Genomic DNA, 11,625 nt, shown 5'->3' on the forward strand with positions numbered 1-11,625 from the left:
CCTTGAAGCTTTGATTCCGGCAAACATAAAATGAGGAGCTATCCATCAAGAAAATGATCCTTCATTTTATCTCTAATTGAATGTTATGTGACCATCTGATGGGATGATGAGATTAGAACAGCTTATTTGGATTTCCCGATTGCTCCGAAGAATCTAGTTTAGGAGGCAGGAGGCTTAGGAAGCTCCCCTTAACAGGTTCACTAGGAGCCTCGGCTGCCTCATCTTCTGAAATAATATGAACCACCGCAATAAGAACAAGGAAAGAAAATAAGAAATGCAACCTGATTGATGGTCAATTACAATATCAACTATTACAATGGCTCTACTTTTTTTGCTGTATTTTGAAGTGAAAATATACATGATGGCCTCTAAGAGCATGATAGTGTTTAGCTTGCATCATCTACAGACTACATACAGTTTTGGAAGAAATAAACTATAAAAAAAGATGTGTTGATGATTTTTTTTGCTGTATTTTGAAGTGAAAATATACATAATGGATCTAAGAGCATATGATAGTGTTTAAACTTGCATCATCTACAGACTACACACAGTTTTGAAAGAAATAACTATAAAAAGTGTTTTGATGATGTGAATGAAATTCTGAAACAGCTAAAAGAAAAGATTTTGCACTTGCTTATTTCAAAGAAAGCTAAATACATCGCCAATAACTTCAAGCAATACCAGCCATTAGGCCCTGACTAAATTTGAGCACTTGCATAAATAAATGATAGCTTGATCTGTCAGTTAATAAACCAGAAAGAAATATCACCATAAGCATAAAACATTTTTAGGTTTTCGTTGTATGATATGATAAATTTGAAGATGGGTATGGCAAGGGGTTAGATTTTGAGAGTCAAGTGCCAAGGGCATAAGAAGTGTCTACGATGAAAGTGTTTGGTAGTGAATGATGCATTGAAGGTGTAAATAGAGCATAATAGTGGGTCCCATTATTATCAAAATCAGACTGGAGCTTGAACCGCCAAAGGTGCCGATTCATTGGATCACCGATTCAACTGGCATTTCACTGGTTTAATACCTAGAAGAATATTTTTTCAGATTTTTTATCGAGGGACACGTGGTAGGCCTTGAGTCAGTTCAACCCAATTCGAGGCCGGTTCAATCTGATTCAGGCCAGTTCTTAGTCAGTTCAGCCCGATTCAAGGTGGTTCTTACCAGATTGATTGCACAATTAGTCCCTACACTCAGAACCAGACAGGTGTAAAATCTGGTTCACCAGTTGAGCCTTCGCAGCCTACTATTAATAGATTTATAAATAATATTAGTGAGACCTGATTTGATTAAGAAAATGATGAAAACGAAACATGAGAGGGAACAAGACCACTACTGAGGAGGGACACTAATTTCCATGCTTGGAAGGGCAGTACTTCAACCCAAAAGGGGGATGAAATATTACCCTCCATAACTTCTCATTCTCTTAAAATGTGCGCCCAACAGGGTGGTAGCTCCTCCCTCCTCCCTCCTCTCAGCCCTCTCTCAGGCCCTTTCCCTCGGTTAAAAACAGAATTTTCATTAAAAATAAAAATAAAAAAAAACAGGGTAACTTCAACATTAGATTTATTGGACCCTAGAAAACTATGAAAAACTACAAAGTAGCAAAGAGTACAAAAACAATTGTTTCAAAAGTGTAAGATTCACTGTTTTGTGAGTTTGTAATCTCGATGCACATTTTAAATTTTGTTTTTGGCTACTTTTTATTAAATTATCCCAACCATTCTAAGAAATATTATAGAAAAAAAATAAAAAGGTGGGTTTTTTTACTATAGATGGACATTGTTTACACTCACAAAACATAGTGGACTTACTATTTATTTTTTAGTAATTCATTTCGATCCTCAAAGTTTTATTTTGGACGATTTAATCCTAATTGAAGGACAAGATTTTGATTTCTTAGAAAATGCTGGAGCTGGAAGACAAAAGGACTGAAATGAAAAAAAAAATCAAACATGGTATACCTGATATTTCATGAAAAATACACTTAAATCCTCAATCTTTAAAAATAACACAATTTATACGATTTAGATCCCTTTATATTTTCAAAAAATTCAATTTTGGCACAAAAGTTTATTTGTATTATTTTTTAGTTCCTGATAGAAGAGAGGAAAGGAGGGGTCACCAGATTCCGACAATGAGATTTTTTGCTCTTGCTATTTTTGGCCACCAAATGGTTTTTCTAGGCGTTCATGAGATAAGAAGGGCTTGATGGTGATTGTTTAGAGCTTTTAATGTTGTTTTGAAAAAACAAATCAAAGCCTAGGACGCCAATACTAACGCGGTTTGATTTCAGGTTTTTAATGTTTTTTTTTTTTTTTGGTATTTTGAGGTGATAGATTTTGTTTGTAGGTGTTCCAAGAAAGTTGATTGAGGTATTCTAAGGGTGTTGGTAAGATGTTTTTGGGTTGAAATGATTTACAAATTAGGTTTTTTGGGCAAAAGAAACACTGCCCTAATTTTTAACCACCATAGTAGTGACCGGAACCTAGGCTTGCAAACTACACATCGTCTATCATAGCAGGCGATGTGTCACCTACTTATTTTTCTTCAAAAAATTAAGGGCTCCCGCCCCTTTAATTTTTTTTTAAAAAAATTAAACCAAGCCTAGGCCCACCTGCGCACCTAGGCTTTTCATTATAGTGACCCAAGCACGCAAGGCCATAGGCCCGCGAGCCTGGGCTCTTTTATTATTCTATATATATATATATATATATATATATATATAGAGAGAGAGAGAGAGGCTAATTATAAATTTAAGAGCAAAAAAAATTATTAAACCCGGTTGAATCCATAACTCGGATCAAAGGTTTAACGAGTTAAGCCACAACACCCAGGCTTTTTTTTTTAATATTGATTTTTTTTTAATTGATATCTTTTTAATATATTTTTAAATTTATGTTTCAATTAATATCTCTCCTATGTGAAATTGTTTTCGTTTTTGCTTATTTATCCTTCTTGGATAGAATTTTTTTTTAACTATGTATTTAATTTTTGAAAAAATTATTATGATTCATCTATAATTTCTTTCATCTTTTGTATATATTTATTCTTGAAAATAAAAAAATATATATATATTTTTCAAAAAATATTTCTAATATATACAACCTTGCATGATATAATTTTTTTCCCTTTTATTCTATTTAATCAATTTAATGTATGCATTTATTTCTATTATTGTTTAACTTGAATAAAAAAATAATTTTAATAAAAAAATTAAGTAAACACAGCTGAGCATGTGTCCTATCTTATGAGATTAAATATTTTAATCTATACTTGTCTATTGATTTTTCCAATTTATTTTTAATTATCGTTAATGATTTTTTTTTATTATTAACACACATAGTTCTTGATTTATTTAATTACATGTATATGTGAGTTTTTCAACTTACACTTTAAAATTTTTATGTACAAAAATGTGTTGGAAAAGCCTGCATATACACTATTTTTTATAAAAATATCTGGCCTACAACGGAGCGCTAGTCAAATAACTAGTATTTTACTAAAAACAGATAAAAAAACTTACCAAAAAAGTGACTTTGATCGAAGGCCTCTTAGATTTTGTGCTCTTCTTCTTTAATTCAGCTGCATATTGTAGGTAGAAAAAAGTCACATACAAGAATCACGTGAAAGTGGATGATTGGACAAAGATAAAAATTGCGCTCTTCACAAATAAACATATAAGAAAATGTGCAAGCTTCGATCTTCCACCTACAGATTTGATTGATATTTTGCTTCTACCCCTGTAGCTTAAATTTTCCCATTTCTACCCTTCTAGTTCTCAAAAATTCCAATGTCACAATTAACCATCAAATAGCCTACTTTTGAATTTGGTTCTTTAGTTTTTTTAGGTTTATAATAATAATCTTTGTGAGATACTACAACATGTACGGGGATTAAAGAGGAAAAAAGTGAGTACAAAAGATGAAATAGCAAAAAAATACAAGCGAAGTTTGGTTAGTTATTTAACAATGAAGGGCAAAATAGGAGCTTTTTAATAAAAATAAAGGTAACATTGGGAAATTTTATACTAAGAACAAGTGGAAAATTGATGAATCTGTAATGGCAACATTAAAGTTCATTCCAAAAATATCAACTCTCTTTGTGCCCAATCTACAAGGCACAAGACACGCATTTGTTATTCTACATAATTTGTCACTTTTAGCAATTAAAATTAATCATCACCTACTAACTGGTAAGAGTAACATTTTATAGCCAAGATATGAATAAAGAAATATTTCAGGCCAGAAACAAACACAAATATCCCCAGTACAAGCACACCTCAATATTGCCTCCGCTATAAAGTTTAGGTTCAAGCATTTCCAACCGTGCATAAATGAACAAAAATAGATTAAGTAAGGTATAGCCACTGTAAAATAAAACTTGTAGAGCACTTAAGTTACAGTGCGATGCATGGCCAAACACTTCTATTATTAGCAATCCCATTCCCTACCTTAGGATCACAATATCACTATGAAAAAAATAAAAAATAAAAGATTCAACACTCTATATAATGTGGAGACAAAATACTAAATAGGATACTCGAATGGAGAGGAGGCATTATATAAATATAATTGAAGCGAAGAAAAATATACCAATTCCAGGCAACTGATGATCATTTATGATTTCAAAGTTCTTGTATGTATAACCAACAAAGTTGATATCTTTAGATGAAAGCATCTGCAAAAAAAGACAAATGATCATTTGATCAACATCTAGATGCCAGAAACATTATTTATCCCCAATTAATTAAACCTTTAACTTGCAGGCTATATAAAGCAAAATAGCTTCTGTGTTTGATGCTACAATACTCCAATTAAATTCAATCTACCACCAAAAAATCTTAAACTGTGGAACTAACATTTTCATGCATGAATGTCCACCTCCCTCAGGGAAAGGAATGCTGTAATATGTGAGTTTGGAAAAATGTAAAGTTCCTCGTGCTCCCAAATTTCAGCTTTCCTAAATGGTATTTCATGAGGTCTTATCATTAGTTGATGCTTTTTTGTTTTGATATAAATTGGTTGACAGTAGTATAGTAGAAGTTACGGGTGAGGTGATTGGTGTTGGCCTTCCTACTGAATTTGTCTTGGAAATGAAAGATTTGTCCATTGAAAAAAAATGAAATAGAATGAACAGAGAACGCATATCCTCTGGTGGAATACTAATAAAGATACCCTAAAAATAACTACATATGCTTAAAACATGAATAACAGATTTTGTATGTACCAACCTTTCTCCACGGACCAGATTTTGCTGAAGTCTGAATTTGGTCATCAGCCTACTCAAACAATCACATGAATGATAGAAAGGTTACCAAGATAAAGCATCTAAAAAAGTGATTAAATTTTAGACCAATCAATCTACCTCTTCAAACTTCTCAAAATTTTGAGTATCCAACTCATCATTGACCTCAGGAATAAATGCAGCTTTTATTTGATATAATTTGTCCCACTCAATACCTTTGAACCATGGGTGAGCCTGAAAATAACACAGCAAGTAAATTTTATCAATCTCGAATTTATCTTGGAATACCTAAAGAATTTAGAAAACACCACACAACACCTTGATTTCATCTGCCCCTTTTGTTCCAAGCCTCTGGTCAACATTACATAGAAGTTTGCTAATAAGGTCTTTTGCTTCAGAAGATAACTTTGCTTCTTCTGGAAATTTTAAATGATTTCTCCAATTAACTATCTGCACAAAACAAAAACCGTGAAATGAGTAGGACTGCTGATACTGGAGACAGCAAGTAGAATGAACGGCTCCAAAGATAAACACTGAAAAAGGAAAAGAACTTAGATCTTGGTGCTGACAATTAGAATTTTATTAGCATTTAGGCAAAAAGCTTGAGAAATTACCAACTAAAGGTTAGCAATTTGAACTGAAAAGCATGGTTTTGAGTTGGCAATGAGATTAGAAAAAATAACAAGTAAACATGTTCGCAAAGCTCATTTCAACATGTATTAATCACAATCAAGAAAAACAAACTTTTCTATTGACAAATAAGTAGACAGTTGCAAGATTACCTTCCTACAAGTTGACATGGGCTCGTCTGAGTAAAATGGTGGGAACCCCACAAGCATTTCATACATAATAGCACCAAGGGACCACCTGGATGTATAAAACAAAGTCAAACCTGAATGGTCTCAGGAAATAAAATTACTAGCTATGAAACATTTAAAGTGTACCAACCAATCACATTCCATTCCATATCCCTTCTTCAACAAGACCTCTGGGGCAATATAGTCAGGAGTTCCAACAGTAGAATAAGCCTGCAAAATTACCACATTGAAGGTTTAAATAATAGAAATCCCAGGGGGATTCCCACAGATACTAGACATACCCATGAGGGCAGAAATGATAGATGAACACGAGGTCGTCCTAGCATGTCTAAAGATTTTTTATAGGAAAAATAATTACTAAAGGCAAAAGGAAGGTTTATGATTGTAAGGGAAATCAAGACATCCTACTAAGAAACAAGAGAAACCAAGAAAAAAAGAGGCTAGAATTATAGAGCTTTCCAGTCTCTCTGCATAGCCACTAAAAAATGTTCACCGAACACATCCATAAAGAAGCTTGGAAGAGTATTTAGTCACTCTAGATAAATACTTAATGCCAGCAAGTTATAAGCAATAGAATGAAAACAAGCATTCATCCAGCTGTGGCATCAACAACAATGCCTTGATTGACAATGCTACTCCTATAGAATGAAAGGTCAATCCACTACATATAGGGAACTTACAAGCATCCTCCTGTTCCTTTGCCAATGTTGTAATTGTTCCTGTTGTGTACGTTTTGGGGCTGCAGGGCGTCCATCACTTTGAAGAGCTCCACTAAGATTGTTTGCCGCAGAAAAAATCCTTTTCTTGGAGAGTACTGCAATCTAATGGTTTACATAATCCAAAGTCTGATAGTTTCATGTGACCATTTCTATCAAGTAGCAAGTTGTCAGGTTTGATATCTCTGCAACATTGAAAACACAGAAAAGATAAGGCCACAATTACAATATCAGAATTACATGGTAAGAAAAGCATATCAACAGCTCAAGTCAAAAACCTTGAATTACCTATGAATATAATTATGTTTATGGATAGACTCAATAGCTAGGACAGTTTCCCCAACGTAAAAACCTGGCCTCATCTTCGGTTAGTGTGTCTTTGCGCATCAGTAAAGTCATCATATCTCCCACCAGGTAGATATTCCATGATGAGATACAGATACTCTTCATCTTGGAAAGAACAATATAGTTTGACAATGCAATTGCTATCAACCTCAGCAAGTAGATTCCTTTCTGCTTTCACATGTTCGACCTGAACATTTTAGATCCAAACTGAAAATAAGCATAATGAACAGATAAAAAAAAAAACCAATAAAATTGCTGGGCAGAATTAATGAAAACATATACCTGGCCTCTGCGTAGCATCTCTGATTTCTTAAGCTTCTTCATGGCATATACATGACCTGTTGATTTTTCTCTACAGACTCTAACCTGCAAACTCAAAAGGAGAAGATCAAAAAACAAATCACTAATTGATGCTTTGATTGAAAGAGCAAACACCATTTTAAACACCCAAATGTAAATCAAGCAAGAGATCCTAGCTATCAAATAGAGATGCAACATATAAATGCAGCAACACTTTAACTAAGAGTGGATTTTTCTTGCACACAGCAGTAAAATGTTTTAACCTGTGTATACATGTTTGTTTCTTATTACTATATGCCAGGATGTAGTAGGAAGAAAATGACAAATAGGTCTGTCAAGCTGGAATAGAATATGGAAAAAGACTAACTTACCTCCCCAAATGCACCCTTGCCTATCATGGTCAATGGCTCAAAATCATCAGCACCCATTTTATGCCTTTGAAGACGCATGTATTCAGTTTCCTTCTTCTCTAAAAATTTTAGTAAGTTACTATGTTCTTCCTCAGAGACCTCAGCATCAGCTAACTTCTTCTCCAGTACATTACGTCTGCAAGAAATCATAAGCACCAAAACACCACCATCATCAATGCACTAAAGTCAAAAGATCAATTGTGTGAGATGATCTAACAAAAACAGGTGTTTTATTCATCCAATGACTACTTGGAAAAGAAACTTCAAAAATTTCATGCACTCAAAGAAAAAAATGATTTCTTGAAGAATCATTCATAGTGTTAGCAACTAATGGTCAATATGAATGCAATGCTCCTGAATTCATACAATACATTGCACAAATAAGATTACAAAGTAACAATTGCACCTTCAGAAACTTTTACGATTGTTATTCCATTTTTTGCCATTGTGCCTCATTCTACAAAATGAGGACCATTAACAAATAGAATCAAACATTCCAAAAGATGCTACCTTCTATCCCCACCCATTCACCACCCCAGAAAATACAACATGAAGTTACAAAGGACTATTGATTCAGCCTGAATTTCTCTGCCTTCCTCTCTAGACAACAAAGAGACATCATTGTCCATTGTCCTCAATAGCACCTACCTGCCTTGCCAAATCATAAGATTATCTTTTAAAAATCGAAAGTCGCTGTCCACCATAAATCGAGATCAAGTAAGATTTGCCAAATTATGGGAGAAATACACTTGTACCGATTTTTTTCCCAGAGGAGTTTTTGGCTCTTACATTATTGGAATTATGAATGAGCCTCTTCAAACAGGACATTTTGCTACTGATTTGATGATTCCTAAAAGGCATTGATGACAAGAATCAATTATTGGGAACATGCAAATATGCCCCCCCCCCAATTTTAGTACTTTTTATAATTAAGATATTGTCTACCCCAAATTCAAGCAAATGTAAAATAATTGAGAACTTAATAGAAGCTTCCAGAAAATGAGAGCCAAATTTTCAATTTGCAGAGTTCAGTTACATGCAATCAAGTTCAGACTATGTTGGAGTTCCAAATCTTTAACAGCATAATTAGACTTAAAAACAGATTATGTCGAAGAAATCATTGTCTGAAGAGGTAAAGTTAAATAGCGCACTGTTATTCTATCCCATTCCCACAAAATCAACAAGAACCGTACAGTGCTATGATAGGAAAAATTAAAACAGAAACCAGAAAAATTATGTTTCCTTATTTTAAGAGATTTGTTTGGGGGGGGGGGGTCAACGTGACTGGTTGAATAATGGAGTATCATATAAATAACATCTTCCCATCAATTGAGAATTCCAAGCAGACCAAGCAGATAAGCCAATGGGTGAAGTGTACATTAACAGATAAGTAATTTTACTCGAACATCATTGCTATGAAAAGATGCATTAAATCATACCGCTCCTGCCTTTCTTGCAGGTCCTTCATTTGCTTCTTATAATGGTTCTCAATAAACTGCTTTGCAGCTGCAACCTTCTGCTTGGTTACATTGGATGGTGCTTCTTCACTGTTAGATGCTTTAGTTCCCTCCTTCCCATTGCCTGTGGTATCTTTCTGTTTGGCAGACTTCAGTTTATCCTTTGACTTTAACCTGTTGAACCAACACCCTGTTGACTCCATGTGTTTACTTAACAATTATTTCAGCTTTTGTGGGAGTTAGAGCCCTCTTGTCACAACCCCTCACTCTTAAATATATGCATTCGATTTCTCAAGTTACTGAAGATGAACCCTTTAGCTCAGGCACTCGTTTGACAGATGAAGCAGACTCTTATGCACGACTGGTTACCAAGGAATTCAAGCATTTCCTCTGCATTAAAAAAATGCAAACAGCATTAAACAAGCTTGACATAATCATCATTGCATTCTTCTCAGACTTATCTCCAAGCAATTGCAAAAATTGGAACTGCAAACATATGTAATAGAACATTAGAAGAAATGCACCGGGTGGCAGCAGAGAAAAGTAATGTAATGAAATAAACTGCAGATCCGTTCAGAGATTGACGATCAAATGTAACCAGCATACATTTAAAAACTTTGGAAAGTAACATAACTCAAAATCTCCCAAGGATCATTATCTCAAAAGCACAAGACGCCTGCCTTGCAACTGAAATTTCTGCGTCACTTCTTTCGTTTCTCAAAATCAGTATAGAATAGCCCTCGATTCATTAACAAACCACCCATAGAGTTCTAAACCTTAAACATCAAAGCAGCAAACAAATGTTGCATCACTCAACAACTTACACACCACTAGGCAAGATACAAGCCAATCCTCAAATCAGCAATCTACCTACATGATTATCCTAATTGGTATTACTAAGAAATACCAACCAACTTAAGTCTCTTCACTGATTCAAAATATTTGAGGCCAGCCCCTTCCTAAAATTCTCTCACCGATAAAAACAACTAAAAACAGATATCGCAATTCAAATTCAACAACATCAGAAAATAGAAATACAAATAAACTACACATTATTCCAACACTGTTTCAAAAAAGCAAAAAAAAAAAACTTCAGATCCTTAAAATCCCTAATCACTCACCATTCATATTTTTTTTGGTAAACAAGCAGGAATTCAGAACTCAAAATGTCGAGACCGGACAAATCTAAAAGTTGATAAAAATCAATAAAGCAATGACATCCAAAATCCAAGACGAAAAGAACTGGCGTTTCCTACATTTTTTTACTGCGCATACAGAAATTGAAACCCTCAAACTCAAACCACAAGATTAATTCCTTGACAAGAACAAAAAAAAAAAGCAAAATAAAAGTAAGAAAGAAGTGAGTAGATGGAAACAAAAGGACCTTGTGTAATTACAGAGAGAAGGAGAGAGAGAGACAGTAGCGTAGGATAAGAAATGAAGAAGTAAGATTAAAGAAAGAGAGGAAGCGGAAATCTCGGCAAAGAAGAGAAGAGGAGCACTTTGTCTTCATGATTTTGATGACCCATTTGATTTGTGTTGAAACTTTTGAACCTCTCTCTCTCCCTTCTTTTCTGCTTCTATCAGTGTCGATGGATCGAACACGCTTCTTTTTCTAGTTTTTTATTTTAATTTTTTACTACTCACTCACTCTCACTGTGCTTTTTTTCTTTCTTTAATTTAATCCTGAATTTTAATTGCTGTTCTTCTTCTTCTACCCCGTCCTACGTGTTTTTTTTTATTATTATTTACATGGGTGTTCGGGCCAGCTTGCGTGCACCACGACTAATCCCACGGCTCATTGAACATCCTGCAAACCCAGTGAACATATAAGACACCGCGGGGGTGACAGGCGTGCATGGTGAGATTTGAACCCAGAATGCAGAGGAAGAGAACAAGTCATTTCAACCACTAGACCAAGACCTCAAGTGCCCGTCCTGGTGTTTATTATTTTATGAGCAACTGAAGAAACGTTTCTCGCGAAATGTTTCTCTCTCTTGAAAAAAATAACTTTCTTTTCTTGTGTTTTATGTGGAAAATAGATCCATCTCCTCGTATCCTGATTCCTCACACGTATTGTAATGTTGTTGCCTCTTAAAGGGGAAAAATAAATAAATAAACATTATTATTTCCATAGTTATTAAATTTAATTTCGTGGTTACCTTTTCCATGGATATAAAATTATTAGATTCATTTTTATTAATTAAATATTTTTATGGTATTCATCCCTCGAACTAGATAATTAAAAAACTCATTTAATCATCTTAATTTGATTAGTTAATATTTTAATCAATTAAATTAAAAATATAATTTAAATAGGCTC

General features: G+C 34.1%; 1 pseudogene; it reads right to left on the reverse strand.

Moving 5' to 3' along the window:
* Window positions 1-6: 6 nt before the first annotated feature.
* LOC118055632 (uncharacterized) lies at window positions 7-11,011 on the reverse strand (annotated as a pseudogene).
* Between the last annotated feature and the right edge of the window lie 614 nt (window positions 11,012-11,625).

The sequence above is a fragment of the Populus alba genome, chromosome 8 (genome assembly GCF_005239225.2).
Source record: "Populus alba chromosome 8, ASM523922v2, whole genome shotgun sequence".
Taxonomy (NCBI): Eukaryota; Viridiplantae; Streptophyta; class Magnoliopsida; order Malpighiales; family Salicaceae; genus Populus; species Populus alba.